The sequence below is a fragment of the Octodon degus genome, unplaced genomic scaffold (genome assembly GCF_000260255.1).
Source record: "Octodon degus isolate 3935 unplaced genomic scaffold, OctDeg1.0 scaffold00001, whole genome shotgun sequence".
NCBI classification, from domain to species: Eukaryota; Metazoa; Chordata; class Mammalia; order Rodentia; family Octodontidae; genus Octodon; species Octodon degus.
The window spans coordinates 20,885,873-20,898,655 of record NW_004524577.1 but is presented as its reverse complement, the minus strand read 5'-3'; the positions used below and the strand labels follow the sequence as shown (position 1 = coordinate 20,898,655).

General features: G+C 37.9%; 2 pseudogenes; one reads left to right on the top strand and one right to left on the bottom strand.

The window, feature by feature from the left end:
* The first annotated feature begins 1,424 nt into the window (after nt 1-1,424).
* Nucleotides 1,425-12,783, top strand: part of LOC101561431 — a 17,405-nt pseudogene continuing 6,046 nt past the window's right edge.
* Nucleotides 8,798-8,986, bottom strand: LOC111815191 (annotated as a pseudogene).

Genomic DNA, 12,783 nt, shown 5'->3' with positions numbered 1-12,783 from the left:
TCTAAAGAGTATTCCAAGGGGCCAGGGAGATGGCTTAGTGAAATAAGCGCTTCTCTGGCAAGTGCAAGGGCCTGAGTTCAATCCCCAGTTCTGCCAAAAATAAAAAATTTTAAAAAAAATTTAAAAATAAAGAGTATTCCAGCCCCAACATCAGAGCATACATCCTTTTCAGCTGCACATAGGATGTTCTCCAAAATAGACCATATATTGGCCCATAGAAAATGCTTAAGTAAATGTAGAGGAACTGAATTTATCCCATGCTTATTATTAGACTATCATGCAATGAAGCTGAAAGTCAACAAAAGAAATATCAAAAAACTCTATAAATACCTGGAAATCTAAAAAATCTTACTGAACCACCGGCAGGTGACAGACAAAATTAAAGAGAAAATCAAACTATCTACAATTGAATGCAATGCTGATATAATTATTGAAACATATGGGAAAGCAGTCCAAGGAGCAAAACTTATAGTGGTGAATTCTTACATTAGAAAAAGAGATTAATGGGGCTGGGGAGATGGCTCAGTGGAATAAGCGCTTCCCTGGCAAGCGCAAGTGCCTGAGTTCAATCTCCAGTTCCGCAAAAAAAAAAAAGAAAAAAAAAAAAAAGAAATTTAACTCAAACAGATAACTTAATATTGACTGCAATAGAAAAAGAAGAACAAAGGCAAAGCAGAAGGCATCACAATTCCTGAACTGTAATTATACTATGAATTTTTTTTTGTTCTCAGGTGATGTTATTTTAGTCTGTTCTTGTTGCTATAACAAATGACAGGAGGCTCAGTTACTGATATTTTTCTCACAGGTCTGGAGGCTGGAGCTGCAGAATCCACAGCAAGATGCCAGTGCTGGACCACAAGAGCATCTGGTCTTTGCTTTAAGATATTATGTGATTGCTGCATTTTCTTTCTATTTTGTGTGCGTGTGTATTTTAGGGAAGGGTATACAAGGTGTTCAGGGTCTCACTACTATATTGGACTCATAGTGATCCACCTGTTTACGGCCTTCCAAGTGCTGGGATTACAGGTGTGTGCCATCACGCCCAGTCTCAATTGCTGACTCAGCGGATCCCAGGAGCAGGGCCAGAACGGCAGGCCTAGAGATGGAACCCCTTGCCCCTGGGCCTCCTTGCAGGTGCTTTAATCCACTGAGCTATTTGGCCGGCCCAATTGATGCATTTTCAAAGAAAGGAACAGTGTTTCCCACAGGATGCATGAGGTGAGAGAACAAAATGGCCCTGCCGAGGTCCTCCAATTCTTTATAAAGAACTAATCTCATGGTTGTTTAAATCCAGAAGTACTGTCCTTATAGGCCAAGTTCTTTCATTCTAAAGTGTCTACCTTTTAAAACTATTGCCCTGGGGATTGTATTTCAACAGAAATTTTAGAGGAAGCACATATATTCCAATCAGGACAATCACTGATATGGAAAATCTGAAATTGACCAGCTCATGGCAGTGTGATGCAAATTCAGCTGTGCTAAGGCAATGTGACAGGACAGGGGGCCCAACGTGGCTTGTGAACCCCCAACAACTAGGCCCATCAAACTTCCAACTCCTAGCTGGCTTTGCCTTTTGGTTTCCCTTGTCACGGGGCTACAGAGACGATGACCAACCGGGGCACCTGATGGTGGATGAGCCCAGTGCCCACGGAGAGAAGGTAAGCTCTGAAGACTCAGTGGCTTCAGGGAGAAATAACAGATAAGCCAACAGAGATAGCCCAAGAAAAGTCCACTATGCTGTAAACTGCAGAAACACTGGGGCTTTACCTCTTCATTTCAAGATAGAGTTGGATAAGAAATCCAGGGCAGTGGTGCTGTAGTGCCACTGAGAGTTTAATCAGCACAGTTTAGGGAAAATTAATGGGGCAGAACTACATTGCAGCAATACTCTAGGATCTGCAGTGTCACCCTACGCAGTGACTGAGTGTGATCCACGGGAGAGAGATGCGGAGGAGTGAGGGCTGGGCATTGATCTTCTGAGTTCAAGCCAGCCCCGGAAGTACTGAATGGGCATCAGCTTCATGGCGTCAGCTAGGCCTGGTGGGCGTGTTTTTGGCTGGATCTGACCGCACAGGGTCCAGCAGTGCTCTACGCTGCCGCCTACATCCCGCGGAGACCGGTGGTTTGGTTGCTTTTCTGTTTGCCAACTTAAGCAGAGGTGAAGCTTTGCTTGGACATCTGAAACAGTCTTGTGTATACAGACTGAGGGGCCTTGGGGGCAGGCGCGGGCAGCAGGCAGACGGACAAGAAAAGTTTGAGAAGATCAAACTGCCTGGTTCCAAGACCGAAAGTCCTGGAAAGCAACCAAGAGTAAAGACTAAAACTACACCCATGTCTCTCACCATGCACCAAACTAAAATAGAAACAGATAAAAGATCTAAACATTAAGACAGAAATCTACTGGAGTAGAGAATAGGTAGAACTTTTAAAGACAGAGGTGTAGGCAAAGATTGTTTCAAGAACAAAACCCTGATTGCATGGAAATACTATTAAAAAAATCAGCAACTTGCACTTTGTCCTATTAAAACTTCTGTACAGCAAAATAAATTGCTAACAGAGTGGTAAGACAACCCACTAATTGAGAAAAAAAAAATCCACTTGGAAATACAGTGGCTTAGTGGGTTTTTCTTTTTCTCTCTTTCTCTTTCTCTCTTTTTCAGGGTTTTATTGAAGCCTTTTGCATTTTCTTTTCTTTTTTATTTATTGTTTCTTTTTGCCTTTGCTTTCATTTAATTTTTCCTGTATTATTAATTTGTCATTTAGTTTACGCTCTATTGCTCTTCTTTTTTCTCCTTTTTTATTATTCTTTTCTATTACTTTTTTTTAAAAAAAAGTTAAGTATTTGGTACAGGGTTTCACTATGCAGCTCGGACTTGTAGTGATCCTCCTGTTTTCAGCCTCCCCAGCCCTGGGATTACAGGCGTGCACCACCACGCCTGAACTTGGTCACCCTGCTCAGAGCACCTGGGGGCACAACCAGCATGGCATGTGGTACTGGGGATCAAACCCCTTTTCTGTTACTTTTACCTGATGCTACTCATTTCCTTTTACTCCTTAATAGGATCATTTAATTTTCTCACCTTGTTTCTTTGATTGCCCAATTTTTCCAAATTTAATCTTTTTTCATGCTTCTTCTCTCCATATCCTCTATCTTTATTAATATAACCATGAAGTTTTATGAATATATAGTTACCTCTAGAGGCTCAAATGTCATAATAGGAAATCTGTAATAACTACCTGACCTTCAGTGTTCAGAATACAGCCCATGACAATAAGCATCAAGAATTTTCTGGAAGCTATGATCTGGCCCAGTGCTTCAGGTAAGACACCATAAATTAGGCAGTGATCAGTACTAGGTAACCCTCAGGTGGACATTTAAAAAGCTTCTGTAAGGAAACTCAGTGAGCACCAAGGAAGTAAGGAACTCTAACAGAGAAGTTTAAGGAGATGGAAGCAATTAAAAATTTAATTAAAATTCTTGAGCTGAAAAAGACAGTCTGAAATTAAAAATTAGAAGGTATCAATAGAAATACAGATCACATCAAAAGAAGCTTAGTGAACTCAGTGATAGGACGTTTAAATATACACAGTTTAGACTGGGGACATAGCTCAGCTCTCTAAGCACCTGCCTGGTAAGCACAAACACCTGGATTTGATCCCCTGTACAGCATGCCGTGCTGGCCCCAGAACCCCAGACTCGAAGTAACAGGCACTGAAACTGGGTGTGGTGGCATATGTCTGTAATCCCAGCACTGGGGAGGCTGAGACAAGAGGAGCACTAGGAGCCTGAGCTGCATATTGAGACAATGTACCAGCTTAATTAATTAATTAATTAAAAATATAAACACAGTTTGCAAATTGGAAGAAAGAAATGAAAAATACTTCTGGGAAAGTTGGGATAGATGAAAACAACAAATACTTGGTATATTGGTATTCAAGAAAGACTAGAGATGTCAGCATGTTAATACGGCTTTACTTTTATGAAGGATCATTTTGTAGTGAAACACACACACATATGTATATACAAAATAGTTAGGATAGATATACAGCTACTTTCTCTTAGTTCAATGAGAAGAAAGATTTGTACTAATAGTGTTTAGACAAGGTATCATGTCTGCATCCTGTACTATGAATAACTACTATTAAGAAAACAATATGCAATGTATTAATTATTGTAACTGTCCTACTAACCTGTTTTGAAACTGTCTCATTGCTATTTCTTTCTCAATAAAATTAATTAAAAAGAGAAAGACTAGAGAATTTTAAATGTGTAGAAAGATTATTTTAAAAAATATTAACAGAAATCTCTAAACCTAGAAAAGGATGCAAACATTTAGGGACACAAAAAATAAATGTTATCAGTCATCTATAACTCACTCAACTCTACCCAAGATATCTTCTAATCCAGTGCTCACAGACAAAAGAGAGAAGTTACTCAAGGGAACACTGGAAAAGAAATAATCTGCCCAATAGTTAACTTCTTAGGAAATATAGAATGAGAGAGTGACATGGAATTGTTACAACATTGATAGGAGAAAGCTGTTGACAGAGGATGCGCTACTCGCAAGGCAGTCTAAGAAATAAGGAAGAGATAAAATTTGTTTTCCAGAAATGCAAAGCTGGAAAAATATACATCTATCAAACCTGTTTTACAAGTAATACTAAGAGGAATTTTCAAACTCAAATAAATAACACGCTACTTTCAGCAATGAACAGTCAGACCAAAAGTTAACAAAGATACAGGAGAGTTCTTCCCTGTATTTCTCCCTTGTACAGATAGGTTTAATAGACATCTGCAGAACATTCTATTCAACTGTACAATGTGTCCAGGACATATAGGATACTCTTCAGTATAGAATATTGAATAGGCCACAAAGCAAGTCTCAACTAATTAAAAAGTTGAAGTCATACTGTGTATCTTTCTGACCATAAGGCAATAATGCTAGGAATTAGTAACAAGGAAAAAAAATGGCAGAGCCACACAAATGCTTGAGAATTAAGTATTTTTGAACAATTAGTGGATCAAAGGGAAAAAATGAAGAAAGAATTTAACAAATTTCTTGAAACAAGTAAAAATGGAAACAAAACACACCAAAACCTATGGGACACAGAAGCTAGACTAAAAAGGAAATTTATAGTAATTAATGCTCACATCAAAAGAGTAGAAACACTGTATCAGTGTCTCAAGGGACTAGATAAATAAGAACAAACTGAAATAGAAATTAGTTCAAGAAAAGTAATGATGACAATCAGCACATAAATAAATAAATGGAGACTAAAGGAATGCAAAGAATCAAGAAGCAACAAGCTGATTCTTTACGAAAGTAAACAGACTACATTAATTCTTTTTTTTTTTTTTTTTTTTTTTTTTGTGGAACCAGGGATTGAAGCATTAATTATTAAATGTGAGAAGACTCCAGAAAATAAAATCAGACTTGAAACAGTAATGATTATAACTGACAATATGGAAATGCTAAGTTCATTAGCAATTATTGTGGTCAACTATGTGCCAGCCAGTTTGATAATGTAAAAGAAATAGATAAATTCCTCCATGCATTCAAATTCCAAGATTGAATCATAAAGAAATAGAAAACCTGAACAGATGAATAATAAGCAACAGGATTGAATGGATAACGAAAAGCTTCCCGTCAAAGAAAAGCCCTGGATTAGGTTGCTCAACTACTCAATTCGACCCAACATCTACATCAGAACTAATGCCAATTCTCCATAAGTTATTCCTAAAATAATACATGAATGAATACTTCCTGATATGTTCTGGAAGGCAAGGATGACCTTGATAATAAAACCAGAAAAAGTCACACACAAAAATAAAAGTAAAAGCCAATATATTTGATGATCATAAACACAATACTACCAAACCAAATGCAATGAGATATTTAAAGGATTAAAGATATTTTTAAAATATTTAAATTTATTAACTATGAGCAAGTGCGACTCATAAGGATAGTTCGATATAAGCAGATCAATCAAGGCAAGAGACCATACAAAGAGAACGAAGGGCTGAAAACTATGCAGTTGTCAGAATTGATGTAAAATCACTCAACATCCTTTCATAACACTGAACAATTAGACATGCAAAGAATGTGCTTCCACAAAATATAGGTCATAGATAAGGATAGCATGATCTCACTTATCTGAGGAACTTAAATGAGTTGATGTTATAGAACTTGAGAATAGCATGGTAGTTATCAGAGGCCAGGAGTGTGTAAGGCAGGGAAGGGGTGAGGTGAGTTTGGTCAAATAGTTCTAAATTTCTATTAAAAAAGAGACAAGAAGCTCAGGGCACTAGTACACAGCACAGTGACTTGGTAACAATTATGTACTGTCTACTTCTAAAATCTAGACAAATGATTTTAAAAGACATTTTTGTGTGTGTGTGTGGCCAGCTCAGCCCACCCTGGGGGTGGGGCTGGTACTGCATGTGGTGCTGGAGATTGAACCATGGTCCTTGTGCACTTCTCTAAGCTTGCCTAAGCAGGCACTTTAGATTGCTGAGCTATCTCTCCCACTCTTGAAAGACATCCTTTTTTATGTATTTGGTACAGGGTCTGCAAGGTATACAGGGTCTCACTATGTAGAGCAGACTTGTAGTGATTCTCCTGCTTTCAGCCTCCCAAGAAATGGGATTACAGGTGAGGACCACCACACCCAGTCTCAATGGCCTTTCAGCATGCCCCAGGGTGGGGCTAGCACAGCATGGCTGGAGATCAAACCCAGGCCACTATGCTCTGCCTAAGCAGTTGAAAGACATTTTTGCCAGGAAGAAAAGTTGAATATTTCAGCAGAAAAATCTATAACTTGATTTAATCATTATGCAATGTGCATATGTATTGAACATCATATGTACACATTTATATGTTACAACTTTTATGTTTTGTGTATGTTAGGTATGAACCCATGAAATTGACCATACCGGGCATCCTGATATGAGAAGAAGATTTAATTGGAGGTAGGAGCAAGCAGGCTGGCTGTCTAGTGGACCAAGACAGCAGTGAATAAAAGGGGACAGAGGATTTTATAGCATTTTTAGGGGAGGATATTTGTGGGCTAGAACAGCTGAGGGAGAGCTAATCTTAGCAGGGCTACCCAATTTGTGGAGGACTTTTGATGTCAACAAAAGGAGAGTTTCTGTGGAGTCTTTTGACCTGTTCTTTGGTTTTGGCCCCCACTCAGGGCCAAAAGGAAGTGAACCTTGGAGTGAGGTGGAGGGTCCTAACTAGGTTGAGGATCCTAACTTGTCAATGTATCAAGTAAAAATGTAAAAGATGGAGGAATTTTTAAAGCATACAACTATGTGACTAAAGCTAATATAAAACGCTGCAAGTTATTTTATTCTAACTTTTCAATAGTCTGAAAAATGAATAAGTGTAGAATTGTAAGAATTGTAAGATTTGCATTTGCAGGGATTTGAGAAGAGGGATGAATTATCAACAGAACGCGTGATACTTTTAGGGCAGTAAAAATCGGTTTGACACTGTAATGTTACACACATGTCATTATACACTGTCAAAACCTGGCTATAAAATATCAATAGTGAGCTTTGGTGTAAACTCTGAACTTCGGGTGACTGCGATTTGTCAGTGTAGTTTCACCACTCGCACCACCAAGGCGGGACGGTGATTATGAGGGAACGATGCGTGTACGAGTTGGGGGGTCCACCGGAATTCAATTTCCTCCAACTTCGGTGTGGCCCTAAAACTGCTCTTAACAATAACGTCCTTAGAAGTAAAAGTACAGAATAAAACACCCATGACTCGGGGTCCGAAGTCCCACGCGGCCCGTCAGCATCTTCTCTGCTGTGCTTTGGTTTCCAGGGCTGCTCCGCACCGTCGCAGCGCCTTGGCACGCACGTGCTCCACGGGCTTCTGGCGTGGCCTCTTCCTTCACCTCTGCATGGTCTTCCTTTCTTGCCTGTGTTTAGTTCTTTCAGCAGATCACCATGGATTTTTTTTTTTAAATTTTTAAGAGAATACAAAAAAAGGAAGAAAATAAGAGAGAAAGAAAGAAAGAGAGAAAGAAAAAGAGAAAGAAAGAAAGAAAGAAAGAAGAAAGAAAGAAAGAAAGAAAGAAAGAAAGAAAGAAAGAAAGAAAGAAAGAAAGAAAGAAAGAAAGGACTTTCAAAAAATAAGATGATAGGAATTGAGCAGTGGTTGCTATGTTACATATTGCTGTCGTCAGACTAGTTGAATACCAAATATAAGCATATAAAATTGGTCAAAAAATAAGCATTAACTGTTCCTGCCAATAAACCAATAGAAATGAGTTAATTAGTAGATCATAGCTATCTTGTGTATACATTTAGTTTCCTTTTTTCTTTTCTGCTTTTTCTCATCCCAGTTGTTTTTTTTCCTTTTGAGCAGTTTCTTTCCCTTTCACACTATCTATTGTACCATTCAGATTTTATTTACTCTATCAGCCTCTCACACTAGGGAGACAATACAATATCTACACATGTGGGTCTGTTTATTTCACTTAATAACATGGTCTCTAGTGTATCCATTTACCTATAGAAGTCACGAGTTTATCTTCCTTCATAGCTGAGAAACACTCCATTGTATAAAAATACCACATCATTTTAATCCCTTCCTTAGTTTATGGGCATCAGTGTGGAGATTCCTCAAAAAACTGGGATCAGAAGTCTCATTCAACCCAGATATTCCCCTTTTTCAGAAGAACTGAAAACGTCATATCACAGAGATACACGTGACCCATGTTTATAGCAGTGCAATTTGTTCTAGTTAAATCTTGGAAACTCTTCACGGATTTTTTTTTTTAACAGGTGAAAGTGCAAACACAGTCCCCCACTACCACAAATTATACAGTCAAGCTTCCTATATTTGGGGAAGTCAGCATTTGGGCAGGGGTCAGCACATTTGGAGCACAATACTTATATGGAGTATTGGATAAGCCTCACCCTGGGAAAACCACTTTCGCCATAGCGGCATCTCCCCTGCCAGGTAAGTATTCCATGGATTCTTTATGGTTACAGGTGACTCAAAATTGAGTCTACTCGTGTTAACGCTCAACTCCATCTTTCCTCCTTCTGTCTGCTCTATCAATAGTGCCAGCCCATGCACTCGTCAGGAGGGGACTAAGCCAGTCACCAGATGACGCTTTGCAAGGGAGAAAACATGGACAAGATCAACTGGCCAACCTGAAGAAACGAAGCAGCACAGCGTGCTAGTTTTGCTTCCTGTCTTCTGTGCTATAATTTTCTAACATGTTATATTCAATCATTTATTGTGATATTTTTCATCAAGTATTAATATGTTGAACTTTAAGTCCTTATAGAATATGATGCAAAAACATTTAAAAATTAAAATACATTTTAAAAGTAAGCATAAAGAACTATACAATTCTTATGTTTACACTTAAGTCCAGAAATCTAACCATATACAACCTTGAAGCAGGAGAGTCCCACAACATTTCTTTTAATGTCTCCTGCTTTCATTCACCACCCCCTTCTTTTTGAACAATCATCTACCCGAGAGACAGCACAGCAGCAACTGGCATGTCATGACAAGCAGCCCGTATTCAGAAGACCAGAATGACAGGCACTCCAAGCATGAACCTACTATTACAGATTACCATCTGCAGTGCAGTTGCTTAGTTCACAGGTGTCAGTATATATAGTTAGTCAGGGTGAAAATCTTTCCAATTAACTGCTAGATTCAAAAATCTTCTGAAGATTCTCAGGATCATTGCCTTGCCCATCTTCTACATATAAATGTATGGCTTGTCACTGTTATGTTTCCTAGCTCTTCTTCTTTCCCTCTCCTAATTAATCCTCTAGTCCTTGCTTTCCTTTTACTTGTATTATACCTTTCTATTTGTATTTCTTCTTTTGAGTTCTTATATTAGGGAAACTATATGATATTTACACATGTGTGTCTAGTTTTATTTCACTTATGAGTATATGTTCAAGTGGCATCCACTTCAATATAAAGGCTTGCAGTTTGTCATTCTTTATAGCTGAGTAATACTCCATTGTATAAAAATACCACATCTTTTTCATCCATTCCTCAGGTGACAGGCATCTTGATTTTGTCCAAGATTTGGCTAGATGGCATTCCTAATGTAAGCATTACCACTTATATTTGAAGATAAAACTTACCTAAAGCTAGGGATTTAAACATTTATTAGCCTCAGTCAAAATATTCCATTATGCAGTGAGAGTTTCATTATTATGCATATACTTTAATTTTTTTAAATCTATTAGGTACAGGATCTCACTAAGTAGCCCAGACTGTAGTGACCTTCCTGTCTCAGCCTCCTCAGAGCTGGAATTATAGGCACACACTACCATACACAGTTTTGGTGGCCAGCACAGCACGCACTGGATTCTGGGGCCTGCAAGACATGCAGTATTGGGGACTGAACCCAGATACTTGTACCTGCCAGCCAGGTGCTTAGACCGCTGAGCTATCTCCCCAGCCCTATTATTATTTTGTTGATTATCAAAATATTGTAACACAAGTATTGGCATTATTAATCTCTTGATACAGCAGGATTTCAGCTAATAAATACAGCTTTCATACCAAGGCTGCTTAGGTAGTCCAACAAGCTCCAATGAATGAATACTATTAATTAATGAACTTACCCATGGATTAATTTTTTTCTTTTATCCATTGTTTAGTAGTTTTCTTCATTTGTGCTTCTCATCCCTATAATTTTAGATTTATTCCATCTCTTCTTTCTTATCACAGTTAAGATTAGTTTTATCAAAGGGTGTCTTTTCTAGACCAACGAACTTTTCATCATCTATTGTAACTACCTACTACCTTTGCAAAACCTAGTGTAATGAGGGTAAATAAAAATGGCTGTAAAGATGCACTGTGATGTTTCCACTAATTTTTAGTCTTTCTGACTCAGTAAAATAAGACCTTTGTGTTCTTCTGCTACTTTCCAGTATTTTGATGGATACATGTTCTTTCAATCCCTTTCCGGAGAGAGGGAGAGAGTAGTTAGACCAGAAGTAGTATAACCTCCCAAAAGACCCTTAGGAAAAAAAGAAATTAAAAACAAAATGTGGCTGTTTGAAAGGAGAAAGAAATATGGCCATTATTTGATACAGCAATTTGAGAATAAGAAATTCAATTATTTCCTAGAATGAAATAGAGAAATCATATTTTTCTCTGAGTATGCAGAAATCATATACTGTGGAGGATATTATGAAAGAACTCTTCTGCTACTATTTCATAATGGAAAAATTATTCAAACACATAAATCAAATATTTGGTTTTTAATGAGCACCAACCTTTTGTTGTATAACGCATCAGTCTATGCTAATGATGACTTGTGTCAAGTGGGATTAAAAACAGTGAAAGTAATTTGAAGTTATTATAAAATTCAAAAAATAATTTTCATTAGAGTAGATAATAAAGTATGACCTAATTTTGAGCAAGATATTTAGGTTGGTTGTTTTTTTTTTTGTATTTTAGTGAAGGGTCTACAGGGTGTAGAGAGTCTCAATACTGGATCAGATTCGTAGTGGTCTGCCTGTTTGCAGCCCCCAAAGAGCTGAGATTACAGGTTTGTACCCCCATGCCCAGTCTCAATTGCCATCTCAGCGTGCTTCGCAGGCGGGGCCAGCATGGCAGGCCCGGGAATTGAAGCCCTGGCCCTTGTGCCTGCTTGCAAGTGCTTTAATCTGTTGAGCTAGTTGGCTGGCCTGGATTTTTAGTATTTCTGATTCATAATGATTTAAAATGAAGAACTGAGACACTAATCTTTCTGGCTCAAAGAGTTGAAGTATGCTGAAACAACTTTATATAGTGCTCAGTAAGTGGGAATTCTTGTTTTTGGTGGCTACTGCTGTTGTGATCATTACCTATAATTATACTAAGATGAATGAAAATTATTCTATGATTTGTTCATGACTACCTAATATTTAGATTTTAACAGTTTGTATAAAAACTTTATTTGGCTGCAAAGTTATTTTTCTATAAAAAATCAAAAATTATTGTGTCTTTTAGCATAAATACTAAGGAAAAGCCTTGGAGAAATGCTTTATTCTGTATAGAAATAAATATAGAAAAATATAAAAATCATATAGAAAAAAATATATGATTTTCTAAGATCAAGAGTCCGGATGGGGTCGGGGAGATGACTCAAATAAGCACTTCCCTGGCAAGCGCAAGGGCTTGAGTTCCACCAAAAAAAATAAAATAATAAAATAAAAAAATAAAAAGTAAAAAAAGAGTCCAGGGGAGTGGGGCACTGGGGAGATAGCTCAGTGGAATACGAGCTTGCCTGGCAAGCATAAGATCCTAAGTTCAATGCCTGGTACCACAAAAAAAAAAAAAGAATCCAGCAGTTATTTGGGATACCTATTTTTCTAGCCAGTTCTGAGGCAGTTTTATACATTACCATGTGCAGAGTGGCACATGGAACAGGGGGACAATGTTCATGGCAACAGAAAATAGCAAAGAGCAAAGGGAGGAGCAGCAGATGAGGCGCCCAGCAACCTCTTTAAAAAGCTCCTGCTTATATTATATTCAAGCTGTATGCACCAGAGTGGATGTGGCACTCACAGTCATAATTCCAGCATTGGATCATGAAATAATCAGAAAATCTAGAAGCCACTTCAATGACCACATGAGGCTTTGGTGGGACAACTAGACATAAACTATCACAGTTACCAAATCTTCAGAAATTTTGCACTTGACAATCTAATGCAATTCTCACCTTATTTATTTATTAAAAATTATTGTGTTGGCCTCCACTGTTTTATAGACCTGCAAAGTAAAATTTCTAATTTTA